The following is an 18,790-nucleotide window of genomic DNA, read 5'->3' on the forward strand; positions in this document are numbered from 1 at the left end:
CTTTACTTTCATATTGCAAATAAATGAAAAGAAAATAAAGAAAGAAAAAGATAAAGGAAATAAATAAAGAAAAGATTATATACTAATCCTATGGTAGGTGATGGCACCACATAAGGAAAAGTATAAGTAGAAAATTTTATTAGAGATTGACAAACATAGCATTAGTCAATGATGCAACTCATAAAAGAATTAATAAGGGAAGAGAAGATTCACATATAAATATACTATCCTAGAAATCTTTTGTGATTGTGAGCCCTCATCAAAATATTATATGCCAAAATTGTTGACGTTGGACAAGGAAGACAACTTAATGGTTTATGTTTGTTTATATTCATATAGAAGTCATATTGTTATAGATCCTTCAACATGTGGTGCTTGCACTCTATCTTTGCTAGCCAAAAATTCTGCACTAAGTAGAGATACTACTTGTGCATCCAAAAACCCTTAAACCCAAATCTTATTTTCAAGTGTCCACCATACTTACCTAGGGATTGAGCAAGATCCCTCAAGTAAGTTGTCATCGGTGCAAAAAGGCAATAAAATTGCTTCTAAAAGTGCGAGATCATTTAGTGTAAGAGAAAATTGAGTGTTGCACGAACTTTTGATGGTGAAGAATAAAAGTGACAAACTGCATAATAAAGGTCGCTATCACAAGGGGCAATGTAACGTGGCGTTCTTTTGCACTAAGGGGTTGCGCATGGAAACCTCTGCTTCCCTATGCGAAGGGCCTATCTTGTATTTTTAGGTATTTACTTTTATGGAAAGAGTCAAAGTTTTCCTTCTATTCCCTTTTATTTTTCTCCTTTGGCAAGCATCATGTGGTCAGGAAAGATCTAGGCACATATGTCCAGTTGAATATAGATACCATGAGTTATTATTGTTGACATCACCCTTGAGGTGAATATGTTGGGAGGAGAAACTATAAGCCCCTATCTTTCTATGTGTCCGGTTGAAATGTTTTGCTCATGTGTACGCGGTGAGTGTTAGCAATCATAGAAGACTATATGATGGTTGAGTATGTGGACTTGCCCAAAGGCTCCGATACGTGACCCTTCCTGAAAAGATGATGAATTGTAGTTGCAAAGTTGATTGAGAACATAGCTTGTTGGTTTTTAATAGAGTTTTTGCTTTATACTTCGATTGTGTGATGAGCTGTTACTTATTCATGAGAAGTATATGATAAAAGTTCTATGATAATAGTCCTATGTTTAATTTTATTGTTGTTATGATAATCAACATGATGCTTCTATGCCCGTATTTTGTTTTTGTCGACACCTCTCTCTCAAAGCATGTGCACATGTTTTTCGATTTCGGTTTTTCGCTTGAGGACAAGCAAAGTCTAAGCTTGGGGGAGTTGATACGTCCACTTTGCATCATGTTTTCTTATTGTTATTTATGATGTTTTTATCCATAATAAAGATTTTTGGAGTAATTCTAATGCCTTTTCTCTCATAATATGCAAGGTATACACCAAGAGGGAGAATTCCGACAGCTGGAAATCTGGACGTGAAAAAGCTACGTCAGGCTACCTATTCTGCACAACTCCAAATGAGCTGAAACTTCGCGAGGATTTTTTATGGAATATATGAGGAATATTGGAGCCAATAAGTACTAGAGGGGCCCCACCAGGTGGGCACAACCCACCTGGGCGCGCCAGCCCCCCCTGGCGCGCCCTGGTGGGTTGTGGCCTCCTCGGCCCACCTCCGGTGCCCATCTTCTGGTATATAAGTGGTTTTGACGTAGAAAAAATCACAATAATACTTTCGGGATGGAGCGCCGCCGCCTCGAGGCGGAACTTGGGTAGGAGCACTTTTGCCCTCCGGCGGAGCGATTCTGCCGGGGGAACTTCCCTCCCGGAGGGGGAAATCATCGTCATCATCATCACCAACAACTCTCCCATCTTGGGCAGGGCAATCTCCATCAACATCTTCACCAACACCATCTCATCTCAAACCCTAGTTCATCTCTTCTATTCAATCTTGTTACCGGAACTATAGAATGTTCCTAGGGGGTGACTAGTAGTGTTGATTACATCTTGTAGTTGATTTATATATGGTTTATTTGGTGGAAGATTATATGCTCAGATCCATTATGCATATTAATACCCCTCTAATCATGAGCATGTTTGTTGTTTGTGAGTAGTTACTTTTGTTCTTGAGGACACGGGATAAATTATGTTGCAAGTAATCATGTGAACTTGATATGTGTTCGCTATTTTGATAGTATGTATGTTGTGATCCCCTTATTGGTGTCATGTGAACAACGACTACATGAAACTTCACTATATTTGGGCCTAAGGGAATGCATTGTGGAGTAGCAATTAGATGATGGGTTGTGAGAGTGACAGAAGCTTAAACGCCAGTTTATGCGCTATTCTGTAAGGGACCGATTGGATCCAAAAGTTTAATGCATGGTTAGAATTTATTCTTAATACTTTTCTCGTAGTTGCGGATGCTTGCGAGAGGTTTAATCATAAGTAGGAGGTTTGTTCAAGTAAGAATAGCACCTAAGCACCAGTCCACCACATATCAAATTATCAAAGTAGCGAACACGAATCGAACCAACATGATGAAAGTGACTAGATGAAATTCCCGTGTACCCTCAAGAATGCTTTGCTTATCATAAGAGACCGTTTTGGCCCATCCTTTGCCTCAAAAGGATTGGGCTACCTTGCTGCACTTTTGTTACTACTACCGTTACTTGCCTGTTACAAATTATTTTGCTATCAAACTACTCGGCTACTTACAATTTCAGCACCTGCAGACATTACCTTGCTGAAACTCACTTGTCATTTCCTTCTGCTCCTCGTTGGGTTTGACACTCTTACTTACCAAAAAGAGCTACAATTGATCCCCTATACTTGTGGGTCATCAGTCACCCCTGAGAAGGGCTTGGTTGGGAGGAGCTAGTTGATACGTATCCAACGTATCTATAATTTATGAAGTATTCATGGTGTTATATTATCATTCTGGGATATTTTACAATAATTTTATAGCAACTTTATATCATTTTTTGGGACTAACATATTGACCTAGTGCCCAGTGCCAGTTGCTCTTTTTTGCTTGTTTTTTACATCACAGGAAATCAATATCAAATGGAGTCCAAACACCGTGAAACTTTTTGGAGATTTTTTATGGACCAGAACACCCAGGATGGGCCAGAGCAGCACCTAGGGGATTACCCGAGGGGGCACAACCCACCAGGGCACGCCTGGGGGCCTAGGCACGCCCAGGTCAGTTGTGCCCACCTCAGTGGCCTCCCGCACCCCCTCTTTACCCTATAATTTCCCAAATATTCGAAAACCCTCGGGGTTAACCTAGATCAGAAGTTCCGCCGCCGCAAGGCTCTATAACCACCGAAAACTAATCTAGACCCTTTCCGACACCCTGCCGGTGGGGGGAATCATCTTCGCTGGCCATCTTCATCATCCCGGCGGCCACCACGATGAGGAGGGAGTAGTCCACCCTCGAGGCTAAGGGTTTGTACCAGTAGCTATGTGTTTAATCTCTCTCTCTCTCTCGTGTTCTTGAGATGTCATGATCTTGATGTATCGCGGGCTTTGTTAATATAGTCGGATCATATGGTGTTTTCCCCTCTCTATCTTGTTGTGATGAATTGAGTTTTTCCCTTCGAGATTTCGTTGTTATCGGATTGAATACTTTTATGGATTCGAGAACACTTGATATATGTCTTGCAATTGAATACTCGTGGTGACAATGGGGTATCGTATTGATTCATTTGATATGTGTTTTGGCACTCAACTCGCGGATTCCCGAGGTGACATTGGGGTAATCTATGCATAGGGGTTGATGCATGTTCTTGTCTTTGTTTCTCCGGTAGAAATCTTGGGCACTCTTTGAAGTTCTTTGTTTTGGATTGAGTATTATGAATATGAATTTGCTTTGGTGTTATTTTAGTATGAACTCTAGGATAGATCGAACGGAAAGAATAGCTTCGTTTTATTTTAGTACGAACTCTTGAATAGATCGAACGGAAAGAATATCTTTGAGGTGGTTTCATACCCTACAAACAATCTATTCTTATGTTCTCCGCTAGATAGGAACTTTGGAGTGATTCTTCATCGCACTTTGAGGGGTGGTTATATGATCCAATTATATTAGCACTGTGGGGAGATTGCACTAGTGAAAGTACGGACCCTAGGCCTCATTTTCAGGCATTGCAGTACCGTTTTTGTGCCCGTTTACTATTTGCTACCTTTCTGTTTTTATTTATTCAGATTATAAAAATATATTTCTACCATCCATATTACACTTCTATCACCATCTCTTCACTAAACTAGTGCACCTATACAATTTGCCATTGTACTGGGTGTGTTGGGGACACAAGAGATTTCTTGTATTTGGTTGCAGGGTCATTTGAGAGAGACCATCTTCATCGTACACCTCTCACGGATTGATAATCCTTAGGTCATCCACTTGAGGGAAAATTGCTACTGCCCTACAAAAATCTATGCTTGGAGGCCCAACACGTGTCTACAAGAATAAAGTTGTGTAGTAGACATCAAGCTCTTTTCTGGCTCCGTTACCGGGGAGGTGAATGCTTGAAGGTATATCTTTATATCTTGCAATCGAATCTTTTAGTTTCTTGTTTTATCACTAGTTTGGTTTATAAAAATAAAACTACAACAAAATGGAAATGAGGTTGCATCATATCATTCATCTTTATAATGTCTTTCGTGAAAATGATGGAAAGGAAAATTGTGCTCAATTGATAGAAGAAGAACTTTATAAAATATTTGGCAAAAAATCTTTGAATGATGAGCATTATTGCAATGTGTTTAGTATGAATTATTTGAATATTCATGATGATAATGATATGCAAAACCATAAGCATGGGGAAGCTATGTTTGATGAACATGATACTTTTAGTCCCCCACGATTTGATGTGCAAATTTGTTATAATGATTGCATGCCTCCTATTTATGATTATTATAATGATGAAAGTGGATTTGGAGAGGTCATGACTTTATTTAATGATGAATCCACTACTTTGAAAGATGTTTCAATTGACTATGACAACAAAGTTGATATCTATGATGATTATGGTGATGACATGTATGCTATAAAGAATAATGATAGCCATGAAACTTGTCATCATGATTTTAATTTTCAACCCCATGATAGTTATTTTGTTGAGTTTGCTCCCACTACTATTGTTGAGAATAAATTTTCTTATGTGGAGATTAAAAAAAAATTATGCTTATGTATCATGAAAAGAATGCTTTATGTTATGGTTATATTGTTGAATTCATTCATGATCCTACTGAAAATTATTATGAGAGAGGAACATATGCTTGTAGGTATTGCAACAATATCAAGTTTCCTCTCTATGTGTTGAAAATCTTGAAGTTTTGCTTGTTTTGCCTTCCTATGCTAGTTGATTCTTGTTCCCATAAGTTGTTTGCTCACAAAGTCCCTATGCATAGGAAGTGGGTTAGACTTAAATGTGCTAGTCATATGTTTCATGATGCTCTTGTTATGTTTCAATTCTTATCTTTTATGCGAGCATCATTGAAATCATCATGCCTAGCTAAAAGGCATTAATGAAAAGCACTTGTTGGGAGACAGCCCAACACTGTTTTTGTGTGTTCACATGGTTAGGCCACTGTAGTAATCATGTTTTATTGCTTTTGTTTCAATAAAGTTCCAAGTAAAGCCTTTGGGATGGCTTACGGTGATAATTGATTTGATCTTGCTGAAAAACAGAAACTTTTGCACTCAGCAAAACAATTCTCATTTTTAACGGAAGTGTGATAAAATTCTTATTATTTTTGCAGAAGATTAATAGACAAATTACCCAGGTTTTCCTATTTTTCATGATTTTTGGAGTATCAGAAGTATGGTTGGAGTACAGATTACTACAGACTATTCTGTTTTTGACAGATTCTGTTTTCAATGCATAGTTTGCTTGTTTCTTAGTTTCTATGGCTTATATTTCTCAATATAAATTGTGGAAACGATTTTCTACACTAGGAATTGTGTGGAAACAATTATGAATCTTGTCTTTTACAGTACCAAAGTGAAATGGTTTGTTCTTTATCATACTAACCTATCTCATGAAGTTTCGTTAAGTTTTGTGTGTTTGAAGTTTTCAAGTTTTGGGTGAGATATCGATATGAGGAGAATAAGGAGTGACAAGACCCTCATCTTGGGATGCTCAAGGCACCCCAAGGTAATATTCAAGGAAGATCCAAGCTTCTAATCTTAGGGGGCATCCACTCTTTCGTCTCCAACATTATCGGTAACCCACTTGGAGCTATGTTTTCATTCGTCACATCATATGTGTTTTGCTTGGAGCATCATTTTATTTTGTTAGGATTTGCTTTCTGTTATTTAGAATAATATTTTGCATCTTTATTTTCAATAAAAATATCAAGTATAGCCTTTGCCATGCTTATTTTGCAAGTCTACATGTTGCTGTTTCAAAACAGAAAGTTCACCGTTGTTGCCAAAATTCCCTAGAAAAGTCAAAATGTGATAAAATGTTGAAACTTTTTGAAAAATTAGCTCTGATAAACTTTCTACAGTGTGGCAAATTTTCATATCTTTTGGAGTTAGGGAAGTATTGTTACTCTTGCATTCTTTACAGACTGTACTGTGTTGGCAGATTGCTGTTATGTTTGCATATGTTTGCTTGTTTAATAATTATATTTCAGGATAGGAGTATTAAATATGTAGAGGAATTTAGTGTTAAATGTTGAATAATAATTTTAGTGATTTTCTACAGTGGAGAATGATAAGGTTTTTGCATTGGTTTATACTAACTTATCTCACTAGTTCTTGTTGAGTTTTGTGTGGATGAAGCTTTTGAGATTTAGGAAAACCGTGATATGAGAATAATTAAGGAGACACAAAAGCTGAATCTAGGGGATGCATAAGGCACCCCAAGATAATATTTCAAGAAGTGTCAAGCATCTAAGCTTGGGGATGCGCCGATAGGCATCCCACCTTTCCTCTTCTGCAATTATCGGTTGAGCCTAAGTTTTTGCTTCTTCACATGAGTTGTGCTATTCTTAGAATGTAATTTTATTTCTTTTTTCTTGGTGTTTTAATAAAATACTTAAATCTGAAAGTTTTTAAATAAAATAGAGTCCTCAAATAGTTGCTAGGGAGGCTAGGTAAGCAGCATTCACATCCCATCAATGAAGCTCTTTTCTATGGAATTGCTCTAGTGCTTCACTTATATCCTATGAGTAAGTTGTTGAATGAATTGAAGATCATGAATTCGAAATCATATCATGCCTAGTGGTAGCTTCACATTGGGCTTAGAAAGTGAAATCTTTTGAGGCTTTACAATTACAACATTGGTCATACAAGCAATTCATGAATAATTAGTATAAGGAAGAGAACTTTCACATGCAAATACACTATCTTGGAAATCTTTGGTGATTGTGAGCCCCCATCAAAATATTATATGCCAAAATTATTGAAGTTGGACAAGGAAGACAACATAATGATTTATGTTTGTTCATATTCACATAGAAGTTATATTGTCATAGATCCTTCAACATGTGGTGCTTTCCCCCCATCTTTGCTAGCCAAAAATTCCGCACCAAGTAGGGATACTACTTGTGCATCCAAAAACCCTTAAACCCAAATTTTCAAGAGTCCACCATACCTACCTAGGGATTGAATAGGATCCTTCAAGTAATTTTTCATCGGTGCAATAAGGCAATAAAAATTTCTTATAAAAGTGTTAGATCATTTAGTGTAAGAGAATGACCGTTGTATGAACTTGTGATGGCAAAGAATAAAAGCGACAGATTGCATAATAAAGGTTTCTATCATAAGGGGCAATATAACGTGACGTTCTTTTGCACTAAGGGGTTGAGCATACAAACAAATAAGCACATGGCAACCTCTGCTTACCTCCGCGAAGGGCCTATCTTTTACTTTTATGCAAAGAGTCAAAGTTCTTCTCTCTATTCCTTTTTATTTTTTTCTTTTGGAAAGCATCATGCGGCGAGGAAAGATCTAGGCACATATATCTAGTTGGATGTGGGTAGCATGAGTTATTATTGTTGACATCACCCTTGAGGTGAATACGTTGGGAGGCAACACAATAAGCCCCTATCTTTCTATGTGTCCGGTTGAAACGTTTTGCTCATGTGTATGCGGTGAGTGTTAGCAATCATAGAAGACTATATGATGGTTGAGTTTGTGGAGCTCTTACTTAGACTCTGTTTAATAAGTTGAATTGCAATTGCTTGATGACTGAGAACATAGATTGTTGAGTTTCAAGAGAATTCATTGTTTGAACCTTAACATGTGAATTGGTTGCTACTATAACATGATAAGTTTTATAAGAAAGAATTGTTGTTATGATGCTAGGAGAAGTGATTGAAGTTGTAATTGATCAAACTTGTGCACTTTGCTAGCATTCACACTTCATAAATTATTTATTTTATCATTTACCTACTCAAGGACGAGTAGGAATTAAGCTTGGGGATGCTGATACGTCTCCAATGTATCTATAATTTATGAAGTATTCATGCTGTTATATTATCATTATTGGATGTTTTACAATCATTTTATAGCAACTTTATATCATTTTTGGGACTAACGTATTGACCCAGTGCCCAATGCCAGTTGCTATTTTTATCTTGTTTTTTACATCTCAGGAAATCGATATCAAACGGAGTCCAAACACCACGAAACTTTTTGGAGATTTTTTATGGACCAGAACATCCAGGATGGGCCAGAGCAGCACCTGGGGGGTGCCCCGAGGGGGCGCAACCCACCAGGGCGCCCCTGGGGGCCCAGGCGTGCCTAGGTGGGTTGTGCCCACCTCGGTGGCCTCCCGCGCCCCCTCTTTACCCTATAAAGTCCCAAATATTCCAAAAACACTCGGGGTTAACGTAGATCAGAAGTTCCACCGCCGTAAGGCTCTGTAGCCACTGAAAACCATTCTAGACCCTTTCCAGCACCCTGCCGGAGGGGGGAATCATCTCCGGTGGCCATCTTCATCATCCCGGCGGCCACCATGATGAGGAGGGAGTAGTCCACCCTCGGGGCTGAGGATTTGTACCAGTAGCTATGTGTTTAATCTCTCTCTCTCTCTCGTGTTCTTGAGATGTCACGATCTTGATGTTTCGCGGGCTTTGTTAATATAGTCGGATCATATGGTGTTTTCCCCTCTCTATCTTGTTGTGATGAATTGAGTTTTTCCCTTTGAGATTTTGTTGTTATCGAATTGAATACTTTTATGGATTTGAGAACACTTGATATATGTCTTGGAATTGAATAATCATGGTGACAATGGGGTATCGTATTGATTCACTTGATATATGTTTTGGCATTTGTAGGATCGAGAAGAGGTGTCTAGTGGGGGGTGGTGATTAGACTCTCAACAAAGAAAAGCAATAGTTTTTAATTTCTTTAAGTTAAGGTGGAGTTTTAGCACAAGTTTAAACATTCACAATACATTTCAAGCAAGCATGGCAAGAGTATATGAGCAGCAGAAAGTAAAGCATGCAAATTGCAAGAAAGTAAAGGGATGGGATTGGAGTGTGCAAACGCAATTGGAGACACGGAGATTTTTGGCGTGGTTCTGATAGGTGGTGCTATCATACATCCACGTTGATGGAGACTTCAACCCATGAAGGGTAACAGTTGCGTGAGTCCACGGAGGGCTCCACCCACTAAGGGTCCATGAAGAAGCAACCTTGTCTATTGCACCATGGCCATCGCCCACGAAGGACTTGCCACACTCGGGTAGATCTTCATGAAGTAGGTGATCTCCTTGCCCTTACAAACTCCTTGGTTCAACTCCACAATCTTGATGGAGGTTCCCAAGGGACACCTAACCAATCTAGGAGACACCACTCTCCAAAAGGTAATAGATGGTGTGTTGATGATGAACTCCTTGCTCTTGTGCTTCAAATGATAGTCTCCCCAACACTCAACTCTCTCTCATAGATTTGGATTTGGTGGGAAGATGATTTGACTGGAAAGAAACTTGGGGAAGGATAGAGATCAAGATTCTTGTGGTTGGATTGGAATATCTTGGTCTCAACACATGAGTAGGTGGTTCTCTATTAGAAAATGAATGTTGGAAGTGTAGGCACGTTCTGATGGCTCTCTCCATGAATGGAGGATGGGTGGAGGGGTATATATAGCCTCCACACAGAAATCTAACCGTTACACGCAATTTACCAAACTCGGTGAGACCGAATCAATAAACTCGGTCAGACCGATATGGTTCAAAATGTAAACGTTAGAGATTTCGGTGGGACCGATATGATCAACTCGGTGGGACTGATGTGCTAGGGTTGGGGTAAAACCTCAACTCAGTTTAACCGATTACTCAAACTCGATGGGACCGATTTTAGTAATAAGCAAAACAGAGAGTTGGTCAAGCAAATTAGGTGGGACCGATTGCATATCTCGGTGAGACCGAAATTATTGCAACAGGTAATAGAGAGTTTGCAAGCCCATCTCGGTGAGACCGAGATCCCATCAGTGAGATCGAACTAATTAGGGTTTGTGGCAGTGGCTATGTCAAGTGAATTCGGTGGCGCCGGATAGATCAAATTGGTGGGGCCGAGTTTGACTTTTGTTTTGGGACATATGTGGAAATGAGAAAGTGGTTGAGGGCTTTGGAGCATATCACTAAGCACTTTGAGCAAGCAATCCATTAAGCAACACCTCATCCCCTTTTAATAGTATTGACTTTTCCTATGGAATCAATGTGATATTGGATTAGTAAAATGAAAATGAAGAGTCTTGAGCTTTTGCCAATCCTTGTCCTTAGTCTCTTGAAGGGGTTCCACATCTTCTTGTCCATGCCACTCCATTGCTGAACTTTCTAAAATATACTAGATAAAAGTATTAGTCCAACAAGAGATATGTTGGCATTAATTACCAAAATCACCTAGGGAGCACTTGTGCTTTCAATCTCCCCCTTTTTGGTAATTTATGACAACATACATCAAAGCTTTAGATAAAGATATGAAGAATAATAAGTAAAGCTTTGGAAGGACATGTAACATGCATATGCTCCCCCTACATGTATGCAATCATGTAATATGAATATAAGAGCATTTGAATGCATAACCATGACAGAGCAAGCAATGAGTTACATGTATCTTGGCTATATGCATCAGAGCAAATGATATGAATATAGGAAGTGTACCTCCATGTTCATGATTCCTTCTTGCAAACAATATGTACAGTAGCAAGAAATCATCATGCACATGACTGTGATTCATATACTTACCTTGTGGTCTTGAGGAAGCTTTGGAAGAGATAAACCTGAGTAAAGAAGGTTAGATAACACACGAACACCTACTAGACAAAGCAACTTAAGAAACCACAAGAGTACCAAGATTGGGATGACATGTAGAGAGTGAGTACTAGGTACTCTATGTGATATAGACATGTCCCCAAAGAGTAAAGATGTGCAATGAATTTGAAGATCTCCTTCCCTTATATGTTTTTCTCCCCCTGAATCTTATAATATAGGGAAAAGAAAATTAGAACAACACAGTCATAACACATACTAACATGTCTTTCCCCTCTTAAAGACATGTGACTTCTCTCCTCTTGGATACCAAGCATCTGGGGTCTCTCTCCCTTTGATGTGATTAAGCTTTGATGTGATCTCTCTCCACCTTTGACATCAATTTCCAAGAAGGGTCTTCTGGAATGTGAGTCGAAAAGGGTTTGGTCCTTGAGTCACAAAACAAAGCAACATGTAATATAAGATGTTGATAGAGGACAAGAATCATTGAGCGGAGCTGGAATAAGTATGCAGGATGCAAATGACGAAGTGTTTTCTCAGCATTTAAATCGGTCACATCGAGTTATTTTCTTCGGTGGCACCGAGGTGGTTCGGTTTAACCGAAAGAAACAAACCAGTGAGGCCGAATTCAACATAGAGAGAAAACAACTGTCATCTCAGCTCACTAGGCAAATAAGATCTCACAAAGATTTGCAGGGAATTAACTTAAGGATTTGCAATGAATTGGATGCAGGGAATGCAGAACATAACAGAGAAAATAAAAGAAATCTATAAAGAAGGGGAACAAATATGCAAGATACAAATGCAAGGACATAGAAAACACTAGAGATCTTCATCTAGAATTGGTCGGCGACAAAGTCACCTATGTTAGAGTATATTGACTGAGGAGTCAAGTGAGAAATGATCATAGGTCATACTCATCGTTTAAGCTCAAAAATGGGGTTGCCATTTTTCGTTTAAGCATTTTGATGTATTCACATATTGTTGAGCTGCTTTGACCCATGACTTGGGGTAAAGCTTCTCTAAGATGGAATGACATACCTTGGGTGGTGGTGTTGAACTTGATCATATAGTTGAATTTGTGTGGGATGCGAAAGGTTGATGTAGCTCATCAATGAGTTGGGAGCACCTCTCATAGTTTGAGTTCATCTACCTACATGGGCTAATTTTGCAAGGAAGAGCACTTGTGTATTCAAAGTGACAATCATGAATTTTGATACCAAATGAAATTTGATATATAGAATTTGTCAAAGGATATGTTTGAAACAACTCATGCCTCCTTGTCTTCAACCACCATATTGTAGAGTCTTGGTGATGTAGAGATCGCTCAAGATGTGAGTGTTTTGCAATCTCATAGATTTAGATTCATCCAAGTACCTACAAGGGTTAGATAGCATGCAAGGGTACAAGTATATCCAAGACATATGATCATCATCATAAGAGAAATATCAAGGATTAGTCAAAGGCTCATGCCTTGCATGTATCCAAATGGAGTTTCTACTCCAAGTTTGAAGCATAAATGATGTTCACTTCACCTCTCAAACGGCAAAATACTTTCTCATCAAGCAGTTTGGTGAAAATATCTGCCAATTGCTTGTCGATACGAACATGCTTACGATCAATGTCCCCTTTAGCAACATGATCTCGAATGAAATGATGACAAACTTCAATATGCTTAGTTCGAGAATGTTGCACGGGATTGTGAGCAATCTTGATAGCACTTTCATTGTCACAAAGCAATGGAACATGTTTCACATAGATCCCAAAATCTTTAAGAGTTTGGGTCATCCAAAGTAATTGAGCACAACATGAACCGGCGACAATGTATTCCGCTTCGGTGGTAGATAAGGATACTGAGTTTTGTTTCTTGGAGGACCAAGACACAAGAGATCTACCAAGAAATTGACAAGTACCCGAGGTGGACTTCTATCATCCTTGTCTCTGGCATAGTCCGAGTCAGAATAGCCAACAAAATCAAAAGAAGACCTCTTAGGATACCAAATGCCAAAATTTGGTGTATGGATTAAGTATCTCACTATCCTTTTCACATCCTTAAGGTGACATTCTTTGGGGGCTGATGACCCACAAGTATAGGGGATCAATTGTAGCTCTTGGCAATAAGTAAGAGTGTCGAACCCAACGAGGAGCAGAAGGAAATGACAAGTAGTTTTTAGTAAGGTAGTGTCTGCACGTGCTGAAATTGTAAGTAGCGAGTAGTTTGATGGCAAGGTAATTTGTAACGAGCAAGTAAAGATAATTGTAACAAGTATGCACCAAGGTAGCCCAATCCTTTTGAGGCAAAGGACAGGCCAAAACGGTTTCTTATAGTGAGAAAAGCGTTCTTGAGGGTACACTGGAATTTCATCTAGTCACTTTCATCATATTGGTTTGATTTGTGTTTGCTACTTTGATAATTTGATATGTGGGTGGACCGGTGCTTAGGAGCTGTTCTTACTTGAACAAACCTCCTACTTATGATTAACCCTCCCGCAAGCATCCGGAGCTACGAGAAAAGTATTAAGGATAAATCCTAACCATAGCATTAAATTCTAGGATCCAATCAGTCCCTTACGGAATAGTGCATAAACTGGGGTTTAAGTTTCTCTCACTCTCTCAACCCACCATATATTTACTACTCCACAATGCATTCCCTTAGGCTCAAATATGGTCAAGTGTCATGTAGTCAATGTTCACATGACACCACTAAGGGCATCACAACATACATACTATCAAAATATCGAACACATATCAAATTCACATGATTACTTGTAACATGATTTATCCCGTGCCCTCAAGAACAACAATAACTACTCACAAACAACAAACATGCTAATGATCAGAGGGGTATTAATATGCATAATGGATCTGAACATATAATCTTCCACCAAATAAACCATATAGTAATCAACTACAAGATGTAATCAACACTACTAGTCACCCCTAGCAACAATCTGCAGTTCCGGTAACAAGATTGAATACAAGAGATGAACTAGGGTTTGAGATGAGATGGTGCTGGTGAAGATGTTGATGGAGATTGCCCTCCCCAAGATGGGAGAGTTATTGGTGATGATGATGATTTCCCCCTCCGGAGGGAAGTTCCCCCGGCAGAATCGCTCCACTGGAGGGCAAAGTGCTCCTTCCCAAGTTCTGCCTCGATGCGGCGGCGCTCCGTCCCAAAAGTATTATTGTGATTTTTAGGTCAAAACCACTTATATACCAGAAGATGGGCACCGGAGGTGGGCCGAGGAGGCCACAACCCATCAGGGCGCGCTAGGGGGGCCTGACGCGTGCAGGTGGGTTGTGCCCACCTGGTGGGCCCCCTTTGGTACTTACTGGCTCCAATATTTCTTATATATTCCATAAAAAATCTCTGTAAAGTTTCATCCCATTTGGAGTTATGCAGAGTAGGTGGCCTGCATTGCTTTTCCAGGTCCAGATTTCCAGCTGCTGGAATTCTCCCTCTTGGTGTGTTCCTTGCAAATTATGAGAGAAAAAGGCATTAGAATTACTCCAAAAAGCATTATTATGGATAAAAACATTGTAAATAGCAGTAATAAAACATGATGCAAAATGGATGTATGAACTCCCCCAAGCTTAGACCTCGCTTGTCCTCAAGCAAAAACTGAAATAGAAAAACATGTCCACATGCTTTGAGAGAGAGGTGTCGATAAAAACAAAATACGGACATAGAAGCATCATGTTGATTACTATAATAGCAACAAGATTAAACAAAGGACTTCTATCATAGAACTTTCTTCATATACTTCCTATGAATAAGTAATAGTTCATCACACAATCGAAGTATAAAGCAAAAACTTTATTAGAAACCAACAAACTATGTTCTCAGTCAACTTTGCAACTACAATTCATCATCTTTTCAGGAAGAGTCACATGTTGGAGCCTTTAAAGCAAGTCCACATACTCAACCATCATATAGTCTTCAATGATTGCTAACACTCACCTTGTACCCGTGAACAAAACGTTTCAATCGGACACCTAGAAAGATAGGGGCCTATAATTTTGTCTCCCAACATGCTCACCTCAAGGGTGATGACAACAATAATAACTCATGCTATCTATATTCAACTGGACATATGTGCCTAGATCTTTCCTCACCATATGATGCTTGCCAAAAGAGAAAATAAAAAGGAATAAAAGGAAAACTTTGACTCTTTGCATAAAAGTAAAGGATAGGCCCTTCGCAGAGGGAAGCAGAGGTTGCCATGCGCTTATTTGTTTGTATGCTCAATCCCTTAGTGCAAAAGAACGTCACGTTACATTGCCCCTTAAGATGACAACCTTTATTATGCTTCTGTCGCTTTTATTCGTTGTCATCCAAGTTCGTGCAACGCTCAATTTTCTCTTGCACTAAAAGATCTCACATATGTAGATGCAATTTTTATTGCCTTTTTGCACCGATGACAACTTACTTGAGGGATCTTGTTCAATCCCTAGGTAGGTATGGTGGACACTTGAAAAAGATTTGGGTTTAAGGGTTTTTGGATGCACAAGTAGTATATCTACTTGGTGCGGAATTTTTGGCTAGCAAAGATGGGGGGCAAGCATCACATGTTGAAGTATCTATGACAATATGACTTCTATGTGAATATAAACATACATAAACCATTACGTTATCTTCCTTGTCCAACGTCAACAATTTTGGCATATAATATTTTGATGAGGGCTCACAATCACAAAAGATTTCTAGGATAGTATATCTATATGTGGATCTTCTCTTCCCTTTATTAATTCTGTCATGAGTTACATCATTGACTCATGCTATGTTTGTCAATCTCTAATAAAATTTTCTTACTTATACTTTTACTTATGTTGTGCTATCACTTACCATAGGATTAGTATATAATCTTTTCATTACCTCTATCCTTTCTTTATTTCCTTCTTTCTTGTTTCTTTTTATTTTCTTTATTTGCAACATGAAAGTAATGAAAACAAAAGCTCACACTAAACTTTATTATATAACTTGCACTTAATTATAATGATAGGTCACCAAGCAAACTCTAGAACAAGAAAGGATCGAACTAAACTTTTTTTCATCTAAAGCAAAAATATTGAACTAAGATAAATAAAAGCAAAAAGATAGTGGGATGATACGATACCGGGGCACCTCCCCCAAGCTTGGCGGAAGCCAAGGGGAGTGCCCATACCCGATACTCATTTTTCCTCTGGTAATGAAGGAGAGGCCTTGTCCTCCTTTGATTACGCCCGTAGGCTCCTTCCCTCTTCATCTCGGTCTCATCAACCAAGCATCTTATTCCATGTGGTTGGAGGAGCAGGAAGACATAATGCCTAGCTTGACAAATCTGACCAGAAACAACAAGAAAAGAAAATAGAGGATTTTCTCCGCGATACGGTGGTTAACAGGTTCGGGAAGTATATATAGATTTTTTTTACCTTGGAGGACAAGCATGTGGAAGAAAAACAGAGTACGCGAGGTGTCCCAAGTGGGCACAACCCACCTGGGCGCGCCTGGAAAGCCTGGGGCACCTTGGTGTATTGTGCTCACCAGGGGACGCTTCCTGGGAGTTTCTTTATTTCTGAAATTTTAAAATATTCTAAAACTGATAAAAATATTTTTGCAGATTTTTTCAGAGTCCATTCACTTACCGTATCACATACCTCCTTATTTTAACGATTCTGGAGTGTTCCAGAAGGACTCTTTTATGTGTTTTTCCGGTGTCAAAGCTTGGATAATATTACTTTTGAAATTAATAGGCATACCTGAAATATAATGTTTTATTCGTTGTCCATTGACAACCTTCGGGTTAGTACCTTTGGAATTATTTATTTTGATGGCTCCAGACCGGTAAACCTCCTCAATAACATAGGGGCCTTCCCATTTTGAGAGGAGTTTTCCTGCAAAGAATCTGAAATGAGAGTTGTACAAAAGAGCATATTCTCCGACTTTAAACACACGCTTTTGAATTCCTTTGTCATGCCATCTTTTAACTTTTTCTTTGAATAATTTTGCATTTTCATAAGCTTGGGTTCTCCACTCATCTAATGAGCTAATATCAAATAACCTCTTTTCACCAGCAAGTTTGAAATCATAATTGAGTTCTTTAACTGCCCAATATGCTTTGTGTTCTAACTCAAGAGGCAAATGACAAGCTTTTCCATAAACCATTTTATAAGGAGACATACCCATAGGATTTTTATATGCTTTCCTATAAGCCCAAAGTGCATCATCTAATTTCTTAGACCAATTCTTCCTGGACCTATTGACAGTCTTTTGCAAAATTAATTTTATTTCTCTATTGCTAAGTTCAACTTGACCACTAGGCTGAGGATGATAGGGTGATGCAATTCTATGGTTAACATCATACTTGGCAAGCATTTTACGGAACACACCATGAATAAAGTGTGAACCACCATCACTCATTAAATATCTAGGGACTCCAAACCTTGGGAAAATAACTTCCTTAAGCATTTTAATAGAGGTGTTGTGATCAGCACTACTACCTTGCTGCATTCTTTGGGGGCTGATGACCCACAAGTATAGGGGATCAATTGTAGCTCTTTTCGATAAGTAAGAGTGTCAAACCCAACGAGGAGAAGAAGGAAATGACAAGTAGTTTTCAGTAAGGTAGTGCCTGCACATGCTGAAATTGTAAGTAGTGAGTAGTTTGATGGCAAGGTAATTTGTAACGAGCAAGTAACAATAATTGTAACAAGTATGCAGCAAGGTAGCCCAATACTTTTGAGGCAAAGGATAGGCCAAAATGGTCTCTTATAGTGAGCAAAGCGTTCTTTAGGGTACACGAGAATTTCATCTCGTCACTTTCATCATATTGGTTTGATTTGTGTTTGCTACTTTGATAATTTGATATGTGGGTGGATCGGTGCTTAGGTGCTATTCTTACTTGAACAAACCTCCTACTTATGATTAACCCTCCCGCAAGCATCCGCGACTACGAGAAAAGTATTAAGGATAAATCCTAACCATAGCATTAAATTCTAGGATCCAATCGGTCCCTTATGGAATAGTGCATAAACTGAGTTTAAGTTTCTGTCACTCTCGCATCCCACCATCTATTTACTACTCCACAATGCATTCCCTTAGGCCCGAATATGGTGAAGTGTAATGTAGTCGACGTTCACATGACACCACTGAGGGAATCACAACATACATACTATCAAAATATCGAACACATATCAAATTCACACGATTACTTGTAACATGATTTATCCCATGCCCTCAAGAACAAAAGTAACTACTCACAAACAACAAACATGCTCATGATCAGAGGGGTATTAATATGCATAATGAATCTGAACATATAATCTTCCACCAAATAAACCATATAGTAATCAACTACAAGATGTAATCAACACTACTAGCCACCCCCTATTAACAATCTGTAGTTCCGGTAACAAGATTGAATACAAGAGATGAACTAGGGTTTGAGATGAGATGGTGCTGGTGAAGATGTTGATGGATATTTCCCTCCCAAGATGGGAGAGTTGTTGGTGATGATGTTGACAATGATTTCCCCCTCCGGGAGGGAAG

This window comes from Triticum urartu, chromosome 2A (genome assembly GCF_056163025.1).
Source record: "Triticum urartu cultivar PI428250 chromosome 2A, HENAU_Tu73, whole genome shotgun sequence".
In the NCBI taxonomy this organism is placed as follows: Eukaryota; Viridiplantae; Streptophyta; class Magnoliopsida; order Poales; family Poaceae; genus Triticum; species Triticum urartu.